The sequence below is a fragment of the Coregonus clupeaformis genome, chromosome 8 (assembly GCF_020615455.1).
Source record: "Coregonus clupeaformis isolate EN_2021a chromosome 8, ASM2061545v1, whole genome shotgun sequence".
In the NCBI taxonomy this organism is placed as follows: Eukaryota; Metazoa; Chordata; class Actinopteri; order Salmoniformes; family Salmonidae; genus Coregonus; species Coregonus clupeaformis.
Genome location: NC_059199.1, coordinates 45877428 through 45899275, shown reverse-complemented (window position 1 = coordinate 45899275; position 21848 = coordinate 45877428). Strand labels below are relative to the sequence as shown.

The following is a 21848-nucleotide window of genomic DNA, read 5'->3' as shown; positions in this document are numbered from 1 at the left end:
CCCAAAATGAGTCTGACCTTAATAAACAGATGAGGCATTGAGGGAGGACAGTAAGAGTTTCTTCTGTGTTTTTTGGATTTGTTTAATCAAGCTGGCTAAAGTTTCCACCCCTTCTCTCTCTCATGTCCTCTGCCCACCATATTCTCTTCTCTTTTTCTCTCTCTCTCGCATCTGCTTTTCTCTTCTCTCGTCTACCCTCACCCTCTGTTCTCCTTTTCATCAATTTTTTCTCTCTCTTCTCCGCTCACTAAATCTGCAGAGTGACCCTTCCATGTCTGAAGCGCCTCTATCTGTGGAGGCTGGTGGGAGGAGCTGTAGGAGGACGGGCTCATTGTAATGGCTGGAATTGAATTAAAGGAGCGGAGTCAAACGTGGTTTCCATATGTTTGATGTGTTTGATACCCTTCCATTTATTCCATTCCAGCTATTACAATGAGCCAGTCCTCCTATATCTCCTCCCACCACCCTCCACTGACCTCTATGGTATGTTTTAGAGAAAAAACGCCACTGTCACCTCATTCATTGCCTGTGGCTGCAGTACTACCTTGTTACATCTTCAATGAGAGAATGAACACAAACACAATGGATGAAGATAACTTATACTCCGCATTTATAGGGAGGGGCTCAGGGGTCAGAGGTTAACCTGCTGGCAGGAAGACAAACATAATCAAAACACAGAGCACCTTCACTACAGTGGAAAACACTCAAAATGGCTACCTGTAACAGGACAATCTTCACCCTTTTACACTGAAATCTGTTTTGTTTTAGGTTGTGCTATGCTTTTGAGCAATAATCGGAATCTGGAGCTAGCTGTATATGACAGAGACTAATGTTGTGCGGTTTCTAGTTTTTTATTTGGTTAACCAGGGATCACTGTCCCATTGTTGTCATGCTGAGTGTGAAGACCGCAGTCATCTGATAATGACTTCAATAAGAGCACATGCAGCGCTTCAGACGTGAGAATCTCTTCTCCATAGTAACACACTGGGAGATAATCTTGAAGAGGGCCTGATTTCCCAGCGAGACCAACGTGTTCTGTGTATGTGTGAATGTAGGATTGATGTGTGTGTGTGTGTGTGTGTGAGTGTGTGTCTGTGTGCATTTGTGCTTGCGTGTGTGTGTGTTAATATAGGATCAGGGAGGAGAAACACTGCTAATTGCGATCTAGGCCACAGACTGGTAACAGCAGGCTTCGTCTGCACACTGACCTAGGGGATAAACACACAAACAAACAGAGGACCAGAGATACAAAAACAACAACCTGAGAGCAAAGGAGATGAATCACACCTGTGTGTACTAAACACTGTACATTCAGGTGAAGCCATGTGTATGTAGCCTGTGTCATTACCGAAGGTAGTATTATTTGTGTGTGTGTTTGTGTGTGCTTCTTCTAAGCAGAAAGAATGCTATGGTCTTTGCTATGTATGTTGCCATCCATGATTACTCCATCAGTGCATTCGGAAAGTATTCAGACCCCTTGACTTTTTCCACATTTTGTTACGTTACAACCTTATTCTAAAATTGATTGAATTGTTTTTTCCCCCTCATCAATCTACACCCAATACCCCGTAATGACAACGCAAAAATAGTTTTTTTGAAATAAAAAATATAAATACGGATATTACATTTACATAAGTATTCAGTCCCTTTACTCAGTACTTTGTTGAAGCACCTTTGGCAGCGCTTACAGCATCAAGTCTTTTTGGGAATTATTCTACAAGCTTGGCACACCTGTATTTGGGGAGTTTCTCCCATTCTTCTCTGCAGATCCTCTCAAGCTCTGTCAGGTTGGATGGGGAGCGTCGCTGCACAGTTATTTTCAGGTTTCTCCAGAGATGTTCGATCGGGTTCAAGTCTGGGCTCTGGCTGGGCTACTCAAGGACATTCAGAGACTTGTCCCGAAGCCACTCCTGCGTTGTCTTGGCTGTGTGCTTAGGGTTGTTGTCCTGTTGGAAGGTGAACCTTCGCCCCAGTCTGAGGTCCTGAGCGCTCTGGAGCAGGTTTTCATTAAGGATCTCTCTGTACTTTGCTCTGTTCATCTTTCCCTCAATCCTGACTAGTCTCCCAGTCCCTGCCGCTGAAAAACATCCCCACAGCATGATGCTGCCACCACAATGCTTCACAGTAGGGATGGTGCCAGGTTTCCTCCAGACATGACGCTTGGCATTCAGGCCAAAGAGTTCAATCCACAGAGGAACTCTGGAGCTCTGTCAGAGTGACCATCGAGTTCTTGGTCACCTCTCTGACCAAGGCCCTTCTCCCCCGATTGCTCAGTTTGGCCGGGCAGCCAGCTCTAGGAAGAGTCTTGATGGTTCCAAACTTCTTCCATTTAGGAATGATGGAGACCACTGTGTTCTTGAGGACCTTCAATGCTGCAGAAATGTTTTTGTACCCTTCCCCAAATCTGTGCCTCGACACAATCCTGTCTCGGAACTCTACGGACCAATTCCTTTGACCTCATGGCTTGGTTTTTGCTCTGACATGCACTGTCAACTGTGGGACCTTATATAGACAGGTGTGTGCCTTTCCAAATCAGGTCCAATCAATTGAATTTGGAAAAGAAAAGGAGAGCCGCACACTCTAGGAGCTCATGTACCCTGATGAAGACAGCTTGTCTGTCGAAACGTTGGTTATTCGGTTATTCAATTATTGCATCTGAGCTTTCAAGTGTTCTATTACGTTAGCCAGCACCTCACCTAAATAGGTGTGCGTTTCTTTCGCCTCCATATCAATCAATTGAATTTACCCACAGGTGGACTCCAATCAAGTTGTAGAAACATCTCAAGGATGATCAATGGAAACAGGATGCACCTGAGCAATGTGTGTTTTTCCGCGTTATTTGTAATTTATTTTGTACATAATGTTTCTGCATCCATCGTCTCTTACAACCAAAAAGAGCTTCTGGATATCAGGACAGCGATTACTCACCTCGTATTGGACAAAGATTTTTTCTTCAACGAGGCGGCCGCGAAGGATATCATACAGACACCCGACAAGGCCCAAATCCCCGTCATTCGCGTGAGGAAGAGACTGAGATATCGTGGACGTAGATCGGGGTGCCTTGTAAGGATCCGACGGCGAGCGAGTAAACTGCCTCTTCCATCAATCCCATTAGCCAACGTTCAATCATTTGAAAATAAATTAGATGATTTAAGATTACGGTTAACCTACCAACGGGACATTAAAAACTGTAATATCTTATGTTTCACCGAGTCGTGGCTGAACGACGACAATGATAACATTCAGCTAGCAGGCTATACGCTACATCGGCAGGACAGAACGGCTGACTCCGGTAAGACAAGGGGTGGCGGTCTGTGTATATTTGTAAACAACAGCTGGTGCACAAAATCAAATACTAAGGAAGTCTCGAGGTTTTGCTCGCCTGAGGTAGAGTATCTTATGATAAGCTGTAGACCACACTATTTACCAAGAGAGTTTTCATCTATATTTTTCATAGCTGTCTATTTACCACCACAAACCAATGCTGGCATTAAGATTGCACTGAATGAGTTGTACAAGGCCATTAATCAACAGGAAAACGCTCATCCAGATGCAGCGCTCCTAGTGGCCGGGGACTTTAATGCAGGGAAACTTAAATCCGTTCTACCTAATTTCTACCAGCATGTTAAATGTGCAACCAGAGGAAAAAAAACTCTAGACCACCTTTACTCCACACACAGAGACGCATACAAAGCTCTCCCTCGCCCTCCAATTGGCAAATCTGACCATAACTCTATCCTCCTGATTCCTGCTTATAAGCAAAAACTAAAGCAGGAAGCACCAGTGACTCGGTTAATAAAAAAGTGGTCAGATGACGCAGATGCTAAGCTACAGGACTGTTTTGCTAGCACAGACTGGAACATGTTCCGGGATTCTTCAGACAGCATTGAGGAGTACACCACATCAGTCACTGGCTTCATCAATAAGTGCATTGATGATGTCGTCCCCACAGTGACCGTACGTACATACCCCAACCAGAAGCCATGGATTACAGGAAACATCCGCACTGAGCTAAAGGGTAGAGCTGCCGCTTTCAAGGAACAGGACTCTAACCCGGACGCTTATAAGAAATCCCGCTATGACCTCCGACGAACCATCAAACAGGCAAAGAGTCAATACAGGACTAAGATTGAATCGTACTACACTGGCTCTGACGCTCGTCGGATGTGGCAGGGCTTGAAAACTATTACAGACTACAAAGGGAAGCACAGCCGCGAGCTGCCCAGTGACACAAGCCTACCAGACGAGCTAAACCACTTCTATGCTCGCTCGAGGCAAGCAACACTGAAGCATGCATGAGAGCACCAGCTGTTCCGGATGACTATGTGATCACGCTCTCCGTAGCCGATGTGAGTAAGACTTTTAAGCAGGTCAACATTCACAAGGCCGCAGGGCCAGACGGATTACCAGGACATGTACTCCGAGCATGTGCTGACCAACTGGCAAGTGTCTTCACTGACATTTTCAACATGTCCCTGACTGAGTCTGTAATACCAACATGTTTCAAGCAGACCACCATAGTCCCCGTGCCCAAGGACTCTAAGATAACCTGCCTAAATGACTACCGACCCGTAGCACTGACGTCTGTAGCCATGAAGTGCTTTGAAAGGCTGGTCATGGCTCACATCAACAGCATTATCCCAGAAACCCTAGACCCACTCTAATTTGCATACCGCCCCAACAGATCCACAGATGATGCAATCTCTATTGCACTCCACACTGCCCTTTCCCACCTGGACAAGAGGAACACCTACGTGAAAATGCTATTCATTGACTACAGCTCAGCATTCAACACCATAGTGCCCTCTAAGCTCATCACTAAGCTAAGGATCCTGGGACTAAACACCTCCCTCTGCAACTGGATCCTGGACTTCCTGACGGGCCGCCCCCAGGTGGTAAGGGTAGGTAACAACACATCTGCCACACTGATCCTCAACACGGGGGCCCCTCAGGGGTGCGTGCTCAGTCCCCTCCTGTACTCTCTGTTCACCCATGACTGCATGGCCAGGCACGACTCCAACACCATCATTAAGTTTGCCGACGACACAACAGTGGTAGGCCTGATCACCGACAACGATGAGACAGCCTATAGGGAGGAGGTCAGAGACCTGGCCGTATGGTGCCAGGACAACAACCTCTCCCTCAACATGACCAAGACAAAGGAGATGATTGTGGACTACAGGAAAAAAAAGAGGACTGAGCACGCCCCCATTCTCATCGACGGGGCTGTAGTGGAACAGGTTGAGAGCTTCAAGTTCCTTGGTGTCCACATCACCAACGAACTATCATGGTCCAAACACACCAAGACAGTCGTGAAGAGGGCACGACAAAGCCTATTCCCCCTCAGGAGACTGAAAAGATTTGGCATGGGTCCTCAGATCCTCAAAAAATTATACAGCTGCACCATCGAGAGCATCCTGACTGGTTGCATCACCGCCTGGTATGGCAACTGCTTGGCCTCCGACCGCAAGGCACTACAGAGGGTAGTGCGTACGGCCCAGTACATCACTGGGGCAAAGCTTCCTGCCATCCAGGACCTCTATACCAGGCGGTGTCAGAGGAAGGCCCTCAAAATTGTCAAAGACTCCAGCCACCCTAGTCATAGACTGTTCTCTCTGCTACCGCACGGCAAGCGGTACCGGAGTGCGAAGTCTAGGTCCAAAAGACTTCTCAACAGCTTCTATCCCCAAGCCATAAGACTCCTGAACAGCTAATCATGGCTACCCGGACTATTTGCACTGCCCCCCCACCCCATCCTTTTTACACTGCTGCTACTCTGTTAAGTATTTATGCATAGTCACTTTAACTCTACCCACATGTACATATTACCTCAACTACCTCAACTAGCCGGTGCCCCCGCACATTGACTCTGCAACGGTACCCCCCTGTATATATAGCCTCCCTACTGTCACTTTATTTTACTTCTGCTCTTTTTTTTCTCAAGACTTTTTATTTTTCTTTTTTTTCTTTTTTTCTTTTCTTTTTTTACTTTTTTCTTGTTTAAAATAAATGCACTGTTGGTTAAGGGCTGTAAGTAAGCATTTCACTGTAATGTCTGCACCTGTTGTATTCGGCGCATGTGACCAATAACATTTGATTTGATTTGATTTGAAAATGTTGAGTCTCATAGCAAAGGGTTTGAATACCTTTATAAATAAGGTATTTCAGTTTTTAATCTGTAATACATTTGCTAAAATTTCAAAAACCAGTTTTCACTTTGTCACTATTGGGTATTGTGTGTAGATTGATGTGGAAAAAATGTTTTTAATCCATTTAAGAATGAGTCTAACGTAACAAAATGTGGAAAAAGTCAAGGGGTCTGAATACTTTCCGAATGGTTGGGATGAGGGACATTATGACGATGGTTGGGGTGAGGGACAATTATGACCATGATTTTGATTACATACCCAGTTGTTAACTCTCTCTTTCTGACACGTACTGTGTTGTTTGTTCTATAATTGCATAGTTGCTGTAGGTTAGCTCGAACAATCTGACATCTGACTGGACTCAATAGATATTCACCTCTTTTACTCAGCTTTGACAAGATCATCTGCTTGAAGCAAATAATAATTTGTTCTGAGAGTGCAGGCATTTCTCTCGCTCTCTCTGTGTCTCTCTCTGTCTCTCTCTCTTTCTCGCTGTCTATAAATTCAGTTTCAATTTAAGGGCTTTATTGGCATAGGAAACATATGTTTACATTGCCAAAGCAAGTGAAATAGATAATAATTAAAAGTGAAATAAACAATAAAAAAATTAACAGTAAACATTACACTCATAAAAGTTTGAAAAGAATAAAGGCATTTCAAATGTCATATTATGTGCAAATAGTTAAAGTACAAAAGGGAAAATAAATAAACATAAATATGGGTTCTTTTTACAATGGTGTTTGTTCTTCACTGGTTGCCCTTTTCTTGTGGCAACAGGTCACAAATCTTGCTGCTGTGATGGCACACAGGGGTATTTCACCCAATAGATATGGGAATTTATCAAAATTGGGTTTGTTTTCAAATTCATTATGGGTCTGTGTGATCTGAGGTAAATATGTGCCTCTAATATGGTCATACATTTGGCAGGTTAGGAAGTGCAGCTCAGTTTCCACCTCATTTTGTGGGCAGTGTGCACATAGCCCGTCTGCTCTTGAGAGCCAGGTCTGCCTACGGCGGCCTTTCTCAATAGCAAGGCTATGCTCACTGAGTCTGTACATAGTCAAAGCTTTCCTTAAGTTTGGGTCAGTCACAGTGGTCAGGTATTCTGCCACTGTGTACTCTCTGTTTAGGGCCAAATAGCATTCCAGTTTGCTGTTTTTTTTGTTAATTCTTTCCAATTTGTCAAGTAGTTATCTTTTTGTTTTCTCATGATTTGGTTGGGTCTCATTGTGTTGCTGTCCTGGGGCTCTGTGGGGTCTGTTTGTGTTTGTGGGAAGGATAGGGTAGGAGGTTGGGGGGTAGGGAGAGAGGGATGGGTTGTGGGAAGGATGGGGGGGGATAGGGTGGGAGGTTGGGGGTTAGGGGGAGAGGGATAGTGTGGGGGAGGGGGTGGGTTGTGGAGGGAGAGAGGGATGGGGTGGGGGTAAGGGGTAGGGAGAGAGGGAGAGGGTGGGGGTAATGGGTAGGTAGAGAGGGAGAGATGGAGAGGGTGGGAGGTTGGTGTTTGCTTCAGATGTGCTCCATTCAGCTCCATTGTGCTGTAGCAGAGTGTCAGAGATTTAACACTGACTTTAGAGGGATAAAAGATTCATGGGCCAAACAAAGCACAGTCACAATCACGGGGAGGGACACAGTGAGGCTGTGTGTGTAGGTGTATGAGTGTGAATGTGTGGCTGAGGATGTTGCTCCCACTACAGATACAGGGTGAAATCAGGTGAGTCTGTAGACTGGTGAGGAGGAGGAGGAGTGGGGAGAGATAAGGAGGAGAAGGAGGGAGGGTGAGAGGGAGAGAGAGAGAGGGAGGGAGAGAGACAAGAACAAGGAAAGATGCAGCAATCATAAAATATATTGTCATCCGTACACATACACATACAGTGGGGAAAAAAAGTATTTAGTCAGCCACCAATTGTGCAAGTTCTCCCACTTAAAAAGATGAGAGAGGCCTGTAATTTTCATCATATGTACACGTCAACTATGACAGACAAAATGAGAAAAAAAAATCCAGAAACTCACATTGTAGGATTTTTAATGAATTTATTTGCAAATTATGGTGGAAAATAAGTATTTGGTCACCTACAAACAAGCAAGATTTCTGGCTCTCACAGACCTGTAACTTCTTCTTTAAGAGGCTCCTCTGTCCTCCACTCGTTACCTGTATTAATGGCACCTGTTTGAACTTGTTATCAGTATAAAAGACACCTGTCCACAACCTCAAACAGTCACACTCCAAACTCCACTATGGCCAAGACCAAAGAGCTGTCAAAGGACACCAGAAACAAAATTGTAGACCTGCACCAGGCTGGGAAGACTGAATCTGCAATAGGTAAGCAGCTTGGTTTGAAAAAATCTACTGTGGGAGCAATTATTAAGAAATGGAAGACATACAAGACCACTGATAATCTCCCTCGATCTGGGGCTCCACGCAAGATCTCACCCAGTGGGGTCAAAATGATCACAAGAACGGTGAGCAAAAATCCCAGAACCACACGGGGGGACCTAGTGAATGACCTGCAGAGAGCTGGGACCAAAGTAACAAGCCTACCATCAGTAACACACTGCGCCGCCAGGGACTCAAATCCTGCAGTGTCAGACGTGTCCCCCCTGCTTAAGCCAGTACATGTCCAGGCCCGTCTGAAGTTTGCTAGAGTGCATTTGGATGATCCAGAAGAGGATTGGGAGAATGTCATATGGTCAGATGAAACCAAAATATAACTTTTTGGTAAAAACTCAACTCGTTGTGTTTGGAGGACAAAGAATGCTGAGTTGCATCCAAAGAACACCATACCTACTGTGAAGCATGGGGGTGGAAACATCATGCTTTGGGGCTGTTTTTCTGCAAAGGGACCAGGACGACTGATCCGTGTAAAGGAAAGAATGAATGGGGCCATGTATCGTGAGATTTTGAGTGAAAACCTCCTTCCATCAGCAAGGGCATTGAAGATGACACGTGGCTGGGTCTTTCAGCATGACAATGATCCCAAACACACCGCCCGGGCAACGAAGGAGTGGCTTCGTAAGAAGCATTTCAAGGTCCTGGAGTGGCCTAGCCAGTCTCCAGATCTCAATCCCATAGAAAATCTTTGGAGGGGAGTTGAAAGTCTGTGTTGCCCAGTGACAGCCCCAAAACATCACTGCTCTAGAGGAGATCTGCATGGAGGAATGGGCCAAAATACCAGCAACAGTGTGTGAAAACCTTGTGAAGACTTACAGAAAACGTTTGACCTGTGTCATTGCCAACAAAGGGTATATAACAAAGTATTGAGAAACTTTTGTTATTGACCAAATACTTATTTTCCACCATCATTTGCAAATAAATTCATTAAAAATCCTACAATTTGATTTTCTGGATTTTTTTTTCTCATTTTGTCTGTCATAGTTGACGTGTACCTATGATGAAAATTACAGGCCTCTCTCATCTTTTTAAGTGGGAGAACTTGCACAATTGGCGGCTGACTAAATACTTTTTTTCCCCACTGTATACACTGTAGATATCATTACATATGATATGAGGAAATGGGTTCAAATTCAGTTTATGAAGGAATAAATCTTCCTTGGATTAACAGTACAGTGCTGACTCTGGCTCATAAGTGAATTTATAAATAGATCCTGTTTAATAAGGTTAATCTGGAACAAGGGGATTGTCCCTCTGCCTAACAACATGGACACCAACACCAGCTCATTTCACTGTATTTTCTCAACTAGGCTATTTAACATTCTTCATTGAAATAACACATTTTTATCCCAACAAAATCCCCCCTCCCCAATAAAAAAAATGATATACAAAAAAGACAAAGGTTGTCTCCCAAATAGCACCCTGTTCCTTTCATACCCATCAAAAGTAGTACACTACATAGGGAATAGGGTGCCATTTGGGACACAAACAAAGAGAAAAAGAAAGCGAGAAATCCTGGCCGTGCACAGAGATGCCTGCTGTAGAGATGAGTAATGCCGGGATGTTGAGCATAAAAAGGCTGTTGGTGTACGTAGCACCTTAATGCCAGCTGAATAACAGGGATTAGTGACTAATATGCCTGTCTGTTTACCTATTTACAATACGGATGACTGTATAGCAGCAGTTCAGCTGCTCCTACCCTGAATCACGATAAACAGTGTGGTGAACTGAGCAGTCGTTAACAACTGTATCATAAGCAGACAAGAAGGGCTGTGTTTATGATCTGGCGCTAAAGCTGGTATAGATTCCCTTTTTTTCGTCAGACAAAGGGATTTTTCTATCACCGGTGGGTGCATATACTGTATTCTACCAAAGCTTGCTACAGTACTGCTTATTCATCATTACTTACACATTATTGAGCACTGCAGACTTGACTCAGTCATACACAATTCTTGGAACGCACTGAGTAGGTTTTTGAAAATGGTGACCAGCGATTATGATGCATCCAACCACTTTAATTGTAACTATTAAATACATCTAACCCTGACAATGAATATTTGCAGATCTGCAAGTCTGACTCATCCAGGGATAAACATCAGGGAACATCACCATGTACGGCGTCCATATTAGGACAGCCTTAATCTCAGCAGGACTTTCCTAATATGGATACCTCAACAATGGACTGACTAAGAGCCCAAGTCAATAAATATGTAAGTAAACATTGCACTTTGTTTTTCAGTTTAGGCTTATTAACTTACATGTGTAATGTGTATTATTTTTTATTCATTTGCTAATTAAAACATACTTTCATTTTGTGAAAGAGGAAGATAAACAAACGCCTTATCACTGAGCAGAGGCCTACAACTTGTCTAGCAATCTGTTGAAATGTGTATTAAATGTATGTCCTTGGAAAAGTGATATTTTGGGAGTCAAAGGTCCTCATTTTGACAGCATGTTGTTAGCCCAACAGAATAAGTGAACTCTCACCCTCCATTACCACCCCTTCCTCCTCTCCTCCACCCTCCCTGCCATCCCTCTCTCACCCCTCGCTCCTCCCCTCCACTCCGGCTCGGTCTCAGGTCATCACAGGGCAGTCATATCAGACAGCCCCAGTCAACAGATGGTAATCTTACTGAATAGAACTCATTAACACGTACAACCACACCAGATGTCACACAAAACCTATTTTTATACAAATGCCAGCTAATTAATTCGCAAAAACCCAGCTATTTCTTAAAAGGAAGGAAAGAAAGAAAAAAATCACATCATGAATTGTACTTCAAATTAAAACCACATCGTTTCTTAAAAGATGAGCGGGAGCATTGCTAATCTGGTTTGTTGGGATTAGAAAATCTCCATCACAATGAGCTGTTGGTGCAGATTTTTTTCAAAGACTCATGAAAAATGAAAGAAAGGATGAAGGATGGGAATGGGGGAGCTCGACTTGGAAGATGACAGACATGGAGGACTTAAAAATAATTCATTCTGAAATTATGCCAAATGAAGTAGAAGCCAGCAGCTGAAAATAAATGGTTTCTAATGATTGTTTTGAGGCTGGCCGGTGTGTTGTGTCAAATCGTAGATTGAGGTGCATCGGTTATTTGTGATGTCACTAGTGGTGGCGGAGATCACCATGGAAATGTGGGTAGTTGTGAGCTTTGGATTGTAATTTTATTGCATGGGCGGTTGTAACTATAGTACGGTAACATCGTTGTTCGGAGAACATATGCAGGGGAATCATCCGGGGAACACGCAGGGAATCAATGAGAAAGATGTAGCTCGCAGTATGCTAAATAATGAAAAATGCTGAATTGAATTACCCTTAACAAATTAAATGCAACAAGGTTGAACAATATTTAATATAGTCTACCTTTTCTTCACATTCAGATAAAAGAAAATAGGGCAAATATCAATCCTGCTTGTTATGCTGAATGTAATATTGAAATAATTATTCAAATCCTTTAGTGGTTTATTTGTATTGTAAGGACTTTAAAGTAGCTAGTTGACTCAGTAGTCAGAAAGGCAGCAGCCTTGTTAACTAAGTCACTGGCATTTGGCCCTCGTAACCTACAGAAGACTTATAGAATGAACATTCAGCTCATTGTCAATCAAAATCATGTGTTCAAATTTTGATACCTAATGGTTGATGACCTGAAGGAGTTACCTTCTCTGTAGCTGAAACTGTATATAATTCAACATGAGTACATGCTTTACCATCTTTGTTCTTGTCTACAGTATACTGAGATCTGCTTGTCTCAGCCTCAGTCCTGCTGAATCCCGAGAACACAGGAGCTACAGAGATGGAGGGAAAACGGGGCGAATCGATTTGGAAAATAATGAACTACACACTGAGCAATATCAGGAGGATTTGGCCTCGGTTATATCTCCTTATTTTTCTGATGTTATCTGCAGCGGTATGGCGGACAGCCTGAAGAGAGAGGCGCCGCTTTCCACCGACTGCCAGGTCCCGAAACACCTGCCCCTTCTCACCTGGAGGTTCTACTGCAGTCGATGAAACACACACACACGCTCTCTCACACACACACACGCTCTCGCTCTCGCACACACACACACACACGTTCTCTCACAATGCTCTCTCACACACACGCACACACACGTTCTCTCTCTCTCTCACACACACACACACACACACACACACACACACACACACACACACACACACACACACACACACACACACACACACACACAATGGATCCAATCACACTGTCTCTCTTCTTCTCTTTCTCTACAACTTTTTTCTTTCTTTCTTTCTCTCTCTCCCTCTATTTTTTTCTCTCCCTCGTACAGTCATACGCACAGTACAGTGCATTGCTCATACTACATTCCTCTCTCTCTCCCCATCTCTTTCTGTTCAGATCCAATACAGGAGCAGAAAGTATTCACACCCCTTGACTTTTCCCACATTTAGTTGTGTTACTGTCTGAATTTAAAATAGATTAAATTGAGATTTTGTGTCACTGGCCTACACACAAAACCCCATAATGTTATTATTATTATTATTATTATTATTATTATTATTATTATTATTATTATTATTATTATTATGTTATTTACAAATTAATAAAAAATGAAAAGCAGAAATGTCTTGAGTCAGTATTCAACCCCTTTGTTATGGCAAGCCTAAATAAGCTAAGGAGTAAAAATGTGCTTAACAAGTCACATAATAAGTTGCATGGACTCACTCTGTGTGCAATAATAGTGTTTAACATGATTTTTGAATGACTACCTCATCTCTGTACCCCACACGTACAATTATCTGCAAGGTTCCTCAGTCGAGAAGTGAATTTCAAACACAGATTCAACTACAAAGACCAGGGAGGTTTTCCAATGCCTCAAAGAAGTGCACCTATTGGTAGATGGATTTTTTTTAAAAGCAGACTGACTATCCCTTTGAGCATGGTGAAGTTATTAATGACACTTTGGATGGTGTATCGCTACACCTAGTCACTAGTAGGATACAGGCGTCCTTTCTAACTCAGTTGCCGGAGAGGAAGAAACCGCTCAGGGATTTCACCATGAGGCCAATGGGGGATTTAAAACAGTTACAGAGTTGAATGGCTGTGATAGGAGAAAACTGAGGATGGATCAACAACATTGTAGTTACTCTACAATACTAACCTAATTGACAGAGTGAAAAGAAGGAAGCCTGTACAGAATACAAATATTCCCAATTATGCATCCTGTTTGCAACAAGGCAGTAAAGTAATACTGCAAAAAAATGTGGCAAAGCAAATAACCTTTTGTCCTGAATACAAAGTGCTATGTTTGGGGCAAATCCAATCGCACCAACTGTTGTCACCTTCTCACCAAGCTGCTTGGCGATGGTCTTGTAGCCCATTCCAGCCTTGTGTAGGTCTATAATCTTGTCCTTGACATCCTTGGAGAGCTCTTTGGTCTTGGCCATGGTGGAGAGTTTGGAATCTGATTGATTGATTGCTTCTGTGGACAGGTGTCTTTTATACAGGTAACAAGCTGAGATTAGGAGCACTCCCTTTAAGAGTGTGCTCTTAATCTCAGCTCGTTACCTGTATAAAAGACACCTGGGAGCCAGAAATCTTTCTGATTGAGAGGGGGTCAAATACTTATTTCCCTGATTAAAATGTAAATCAAAATATAACATTTTTGACATGCGTTTTTCTGGATTTTTTGTTGTTGTTATTCTGTCTCTCACTGTTCAAATAAACCTACCATTAAAATTATAGACTGATCATTTCTTTGTCAGTGGGCAAACGTACAAAATCAGCAGGGGATCAAATACTTTTTTCCCTCACTGTATGGCAGCCTTCCGCATCTGCGGTGGAAGGTGGCTGTCACGCCCTGGCTCTGGGACTCTGTTATGTTGAGCCAGGGTGTGTAGTTTCTATGTATTTGTGTTCTAGGTTCTTTATCTAGCTCATGTGTTTCTGTGTTGGCCGGGGTGGTTCTCAATCAGAGGCAACGAGTGTCAGCTGTTGCTTGTTGTCTCTGATTGGGAACCATACTTAGGCAGCCTGTTTTCCACAGTGTTTTGTGGGATCTTGTTCCGTGTATGGTTTGTGTCTGTTACCTTGGACTTCACGTATCGTTTTGTTTCGTGTGGTGAACCAAATAAAAGTATGTTCACTCATTACGCTGCGCATTGGTCCACTTCCTCCAATGATCGTGACAGAAGATCCCACCAATACTGGACCAAGCAGCGTGTCCAGGAGTACACGCCGGAGGTAACTTTAGCGGATGTACACCTCGACTGGGTCAAGCAGCGTGAGGAGGAGATAGGTTGGACTTGGGAGCAGAGGATGGAGAGTCTGGCGAGAGCCATGGAGGCCATATCCACAGGGGAGAGACAAGCCCAATACGTTTTTAGGGGGGGGGGCTCACACCGTGGACGACGGGGCTGTTGGAGGCAGATAAGGGGCGAGTTAGTGGACGAGGAGAGAAGGCCACCGGGTTACGGGAGCCATTGGCGAGTAGAGGGAAGGAAAGTGTAGAGGCACGGCGAGAGGTACTGATGTGTGTTGCCAGTCCGGTCCGGCCCGTTCCTGATCCCTGTATAAGGCCAGTGGTGTGTGTTCCCAGTGCGGTCCGGCCTGTTCCTGTCCCTCGCACCAAGCCTGTGATGCACATCGCCAGCCCTGCCCGGCCTGTTCCTGCCCCTCTCACCAAGCCAATGGTGCGCGTCGCCAGCCCGGCCCGGCCTGTTCCTGCCCCTCGCACCAAGCCAATGGGTCACCAGTGCCTGGTCAGGTACCGGTCAGCTGCTCCACATTGGAGCCTAAGCAATCCGCTCCACCGATGTCCAGTCCAGCTCCAGCCAGCGGGGCCAGACCGGACCAGGGGCGCTACGGGGGGATTGTTGGAGGGTGGTGGTCAAGCCCGGAGCCGGAACCGCCTCCGAGGAGGAATGCCCACCCGGCCCTCCCCTGTTCGGTTTATGTTTGGCGCGGTCGCAGTCCGCGCCTTTGGGGGGGGGATACTGTCACGCCCTGGCTCTGGGACTCTGTTATGTTGAGCCAGGGTGTGTAGTTTCTATGTATTTGTGTTCTAGGTTCTTTATCTAGCTCATGTGTTTCTGTGTTGGCCGGGGTGGTTCTCAATCAGAGGCAACGAGTGTCAGCTGTTGCTTGTTGTCTCTGATTGGGAACCATACTAAGGCAGCCTGTTTTCCACAGTGTTTTGTGGGATCTTGTTCCGTGTATGGTTTGTGTCTGTTACCTAGGACTTCACGTATCGTTTTGTTGTTTTGTTTCGTGTGGTGAACCAAATAAAAGTATGTTCACTCATCACGCTGCGCATTGGTCCACTTCCTCCAACGATCGTGACAGTGGCTGAGCTACAGCGATGTTAATCAGACCATGAGACATCCCGAAAATCAGTTGTCTTCTCACAAAAACAGATGTAGCGTCTGAACGGTTTGGCCTACAAAACTAATTTGACCACTATGGAAAGATGAGACTCTCACGAACACGATGGAACATGAGGTAACATGAGAAAACATGAGGAAACATGATAAAACATGAGGAAACATGAGGAAACATGACGTAACATGAGGAAACATGATGAAACATGAGGAAACATGATGAAACATGAGGAAACATGAGGAAATGATGTAACATGAGGAAACATGATGAAACATGAGGAAACATGAGGAAACATGAGGATGTACAGACAGAGAGACATCCATCACTATCTATCACTGCTGCAGATGCCATTAGCTCTAACAATGCTCAACACTCATTACCAATCCCAATAGGCTGATAGATACGTACAGTGCTGTAGTGCAGCAGAGGCTAGCTTTGTGTGTGTGTGTATGTATGTGTGTGTGTGTGTGTGTGTGTGTGTGTGTGTGTGTGTGTGTGTGTGTGTGTGTGTGTGTGCACGTCTCTTCGCTTGATCATTTTTGTCTCACTCACCTTCCCTTATCCCCACTGCTCAGGGGCCAAGCTAACATTTAACACCCACACCAACCTTAAGGGCTCTATAAAGTGTTCTATTCGATTCGTAGCGCTGAAGATCCGCTTTATGCCGTGATTGACTATTAAAGGCAATGTTACCACGGTCGCGGAGACTGCATTCACGGTAAAAGCTGCATATGTCGGCTCAATCGGAAATTACCTTTACATTTGAAAGCAAATCTTCCGCGATACTTCAGCGATACGGATTGAATCCAGACCTAAAGCTTCCTTCCTGCCTGCCTTCCTTAGCTGCATCACTGTTGCAGCAGCTGAAGTGAACGGAGACTGAGATGAGAAAACCACATTAAGACTCACCTCTGGCTAATTTGTGTAATTTCAAGCAAATTAGCCTGTATGCCTCTGGAGCATCTTTAAGGTGGGATGGATTTAACATTTTTACCAGACACTCTTATCCAGAGCGACTTACGGGAGCAATTAGGGTTAAGTGCCTTGCTCATGGGCACATCGACAGATTTTCACCAAGTCGGCTCGGGAATTAGAACCAGCGACCTTTCGGTTACTGGCCCAACATTCTTAACCGCTAGGCTACTTGCCGAAATGGATTATATTATTATTTAACACCGCAGCTCTCATCCTCTGGCAGACGCTTGTGGTGTGAGGTAGAGTCAAGATGGATCAGTAGGCCCCTATGGTTTCTATCTGTATCAGGGCCTTAAGTTTGGTGGCTGCAGCACTGTTAAAACCCAGGCTGGTTGATTTAGTTAGTAAGCTGGATCTGTGTGGTTTCTGTATCAGGGCCCCCAGTGTGACTGACTGGGCTGTCTGTTGCAGTGTGACTGACTGGGCTGTCTGTTGCAGTGTGACTGACTGGGCTGTCTGTTGCAGTGTGACTGACTGGGCTGTCTGTTGCAGTGTGACTGACTGGGCTGTCTGTTGCAGTGTGACTGACTGGGCTGTCTGTTGCAGTGTGACTGACTGGGCTGTCTGTTGCAGTGTGACTGACTGGGCTGTCTGTTGCAGTGCCTGACCATAACATTAAAGAGAGCTGTATCCGGATCAGACTGAAGTTCTCTCTCTAACTCTGCTACTTTCTCTAACTCTGCTCTGCTGTGTTGAGCCATAGGGTGATGGTGCAGTACAGGTGGTGGTGACGCATCATCTCATGCTGATGAAGTGAAATGTGCTCTACTATTGCTCTATCTCTCAGTCTCTACCGTGGCTCTCTCTCTCTCAGTCTCCACCGTGGCTCTCTCTCTCAGTCTGCACCATGGCTCTCTCTCTCAGTCTCCACCATGGCTTTCTCTCTCAGTCTCCACCGTGGCACTATCTCTCAGTCTCCACCATGGCTCTCTCTCTCTCAGTCTCCACCATGGCTCTCTCTCTCAGTCTCCACCGTGGCTCTCTCTCAGTCTCCACCATGGCTCTCTCTCTCAGTCTCCACCGTGGCTCTCTCTCAGTCTCCACCATGGCTCTCTCTCAGTCTCCACCATGGCTCTCTCTCAGTCTCCACCATGGCTCTCTCTCTCAGTCTCGCTCCTTCCTTCTCTCTGTCTCCCTCTCTCTCTATCTCTCAGTCTCCACCGTGGCTCTATCTCTCAGTCTCCACCGTGGCTCTATCTCTCAGTCTCCACCGTGGCTCTATCTCTCAGTCTCCACCGTGGCTCTATCTCTCAGTCTCCACCGTGGCTCTCTCTCAGTCTCCACCGTGGCTCTATCTCTCAGTCTCCACCGTGGCTCTCTCTCTCAGTCTCCACCGTGGCTCTCTCTCAGTCTCCACTGTGTCTCTCTCTCTCAGTCTCCACCGTGGCACTATCTCTCTCAGTCTCCACCATGGCTCTCTCTCTCAGTCTCCACCGTGGCTCTCTCTCAGTCTCCACCATGGCTCTCTCTCTCAGTCTCCACCGTGGCTCTCTCTCAGTCTCCACCATGGCTCTCTCTCAGTCTCCACCATGGCTCTCTCTCAGTCTCCACCATGGCTCTCTCTCTCAGTCTCGCTCCTTCCTTCTCTCTGTCTCCCTCTCTCTCTATCTCTCAGTCTCCACCATGGCTCTATCTCTCAGTCTCCACCGTGGCTCTATCTCTCAGTCTCCACCGTGGCTCTATCTCTCAGTCTCCACCGTGGCTCTATCTCTCAGTCTCCACCGTGGCTCTCTCTCAGTCTCCACCGTGGCTCTATCTCTCAGTCTCCACCGTGGCTCTCTCTCTCAGTCTCCACCGTGGCTCTCTCTCAGTCTCCACTGTGTCTCTCTCTCTCAGTCTCCACCGTGGCTCTCTCTCAGTCTCCACCATGGCTCTCTCTCAGTCTCCACCATGGCTCTCTCTCTCAGTCTCGCTCCTTCCTTCTCTCTGTCTCCCTCTCTCTCTCAGTCTCCACCGTGGCTCTATCTCTCAGTCTCCACCGTGGCTCTATCTCTCAGTCTCCACCGTGGCTCTATCTCTCAGTCTCCACCGTGGCTCTATCTCTCAGTCTCCACCATGGCTCTCTCTCTCAGTCTCCACCGTGGCTCTCTCTCTCAGTCTCCACCGTGGCTCTCTCTCTTAGTCTCCACCGTGGCTCTCTCTCTCAGTCTCCACCGTGGCTCTCTCTCAGTCTCCACCGTGGCTCTCTCTCTCAGTCCCCATCTCTCTTCAATGATCACAAACATATTGTATACTGACATTCTAAACTCAGCCACATTTTTTTGGCCCTTTTTCAGGACCCTGTCTTTCAAAGATAATTCGTAAAAATCCAAATAACTTCACAGATCTTCATTGTAACGGGTTCAAACACTGTTTCCCATGCTTGTTCAATGAACCATAAACAATGAATGAACATGCAACTGTGGAACGGTCGTTAAGACACTAACAGCTTACAGACAGTAGGCAATTAAGGTCACAGTTATGAAAACTTAGGACACTGAAGAGGCCTTTCTACTGACTCTGAAAAACACCAAAAGAAAGATGCCCAGGGTCCCTGCTCATCTGCGTGAACGTGCCTTAGGCATGCTGCAAGGAGGCATGAGGACTTCAGATGTGGCCAGGGCAATAAATTGCGATGTCCGTACTGTGAGACGCCTAAGACAGCGCTACAGGGAGACAGGACGGACAGCTGATCATCCTCACAGTGGCAGACCACGTGTAACAACACCTGCACAGGATCGGTACATCCGAACATCACACCTGCGGGACAGGTACAGGATGGCAACAACAACTGCCCAAGTTACACCAGGAACGCACAATCCCTTCATCAGTGCTCAGACTGTCCACAATAGGCTGAGAGAGGCTGGACTGAGGGCTTGTAGGCCTGTTGTAAGGCAGGTCCTCACCAGCAACAAAGTCGCCTATGGGCACGAACCCACCGTCACTGGACCAGACAGGACTGGCAAAAAGTGCTCTTCACTGACGAGTCGCGGTTTTGTCTCACCAGGGGTGATGGTCGGATTCGCGTTTATCGTCGAAGGAATGAGCGTTACACCGAGGCCTGTACTCTGGAGCGGGATCGATTTGGAGGTGGAGGGTCCGTCATGGTCTGGGGCGGTGTGTCACAGCATCATCGGACTGAGCTTGTTGTCATTGCAGGCAATCTCAACGCTGTGCGTTACAGGGAAGACATCCTCCTCCCTCATGTGGTACCCTTCCTGCAGGCTCATCCTGACATGACCCTCCAGCATGAGAATGCCACCAGCCATACTGCTCATTCTGTGCGTGATTTCCTGCAAGACAGGAATGTCAGTGTTCTGCCATGGCCAGCGAAGAGCCCATTGAGCACGTCTGGGACCTGTTGGATCGGAGGGTGAGGGCTAGGGCCATTCCCCCCAGAAATGTCCGGGAACTTGCAGGTGCCTTGATGGAAGAGTGGGGTAACATCTCTCAGCAAGAACTGGCAAATCTGGTGCAGTCCATGAGGAGGAGATGCACTGCAGTACTTAATGCAGCTGGTGGCCACACCAGATACTGGCTGTTAATTTTGATTTTGACCCTTTATTCAGGAACACATTATTCCATTTCTGTTAGTCACATGTCTGTGGAACTTGTTCAGTTTATGTCTCAGTTGTTGAATCTTGTTATGTTCATACAAATATTTACACATGTTAAGTTTGCTGAAAATAAACGCAGTTGACTGTGAGAGGACGTTTCTTTTTTTGCTGAGTTTATATCCTTTGTAGAATAATAGTAAAGACATCAAAACTATGAAATAACACATATGGAATCATGTAGTAACCAAAAGAGTGTTAAACAAATCAAAATAGCTTCACCTGGAATGCTTTTCCAACAGTCTTGAAGGAGTTCCCACATATGCTGAGCACTTGTTGGCTGCTTTTCCTTCACTCTGCGGTCCGACCCATCCCAAACCATCTCAATTTGGTTGAGGTTGGGGGATTGTGGAGGCCAGGTCATCTGATGCAGCACTCCATCACTCTCCTTCTTGGTAAAATAGCCCTTACACAGCCTGGAGGTGTGTTGGGTCATTGTCCTGTTGAAAAACAAATGATAGTCCCACTAAGCCCAAAACAGATGGGATGGCGTATCGCTGCAGAAAGCTGTGGTAGTTATGCTGGTTAAGTGTGCCTTGAATTCTAAATAAATCACAGACAGTGTCACCAGCAAAGTACCCCCACACCATAACACCTCCTTCTCCGTACTTTACGGTGGGAACCACACATGCGGAGATCATCCGTTCACCCACACCGCGTCTCACAAAGACACAGCGGTTGGAACCAAAAATCTCCAATTTGGACTCCAGACCAAAGGACAAATGTCCACCGGTCTAATGTCCATTGCTCGTATTTCTTCGCCCAAGCATGTCTCTTCTTATTATTGGTGTCCTTTAGTAGTTATTTCTTTGCAGCAATTCGACCATGAAGGCCTGATTCACACAGTCTCCTCTGAACATTTGAGATGTGTCTGTTACTTGAACTCTGTGAAGCATTTATTTGGGCTGCATTTTCTGAGGCTGGTAACTCTATTGAACTTATCCTCTGCAGCAGAGGTAACCCTGTGGCGGTCCTCATGAGAGCCAGTTCCATCATAGCGCTTGATGGTTTTTGCGACTGCACTTTCAAAGTTCTTGAAATGTTCCGTATTGACTGACCTTCATGTCTTAAAGTAATGATGGACTGTCTTTTCGCTTTGCTTATTTGAGCTGTTCTCGCCATAATATGGACTTGGTCTTTTACCAAATAGGGCTATCTTCTGTATACCCCCCTACCTTGTCACAACACAACTGATTGGCTCAAACGCATTAAGAAGGAAAGATATTCCACAAATTAACTTTTAAGAAGGCACACCTGTTAATTGAAATGCATTCCAGGTGACTGCCTCATGAAGCTGCTTGAGAGAATGCCAAGAGTGTGCAAAGCTGTCATCAATGCGAAGGGTGGCTATTTGAAGAATCTCAAATATAAAATATATTTG

General features: G+C 45.5%; 1 long non-coding RNA gene across 1 annotated transcript in view; it reads left to right on the top strand.

The window, feature by feature from the left end:
* The window catches only part of LOC121571832, a 56736-nt gene extending 44156 nt beyond the window's left edge, over positions 1-12580 (top strand). Inside the window, exons 2-3 of the long non-coding RNA XR_006001770.1 lie at positions 10602-10748; positions 12274-12580. This is a non-coding gene — a long non-coding RNA (uncharacterized LOC121571832). The remainder of the gene's footprint in view (positions 1-10601; positions 10749-12273) is intronic.
* Positions 12581-21848: the final 9268 nt, after the last annotated feature.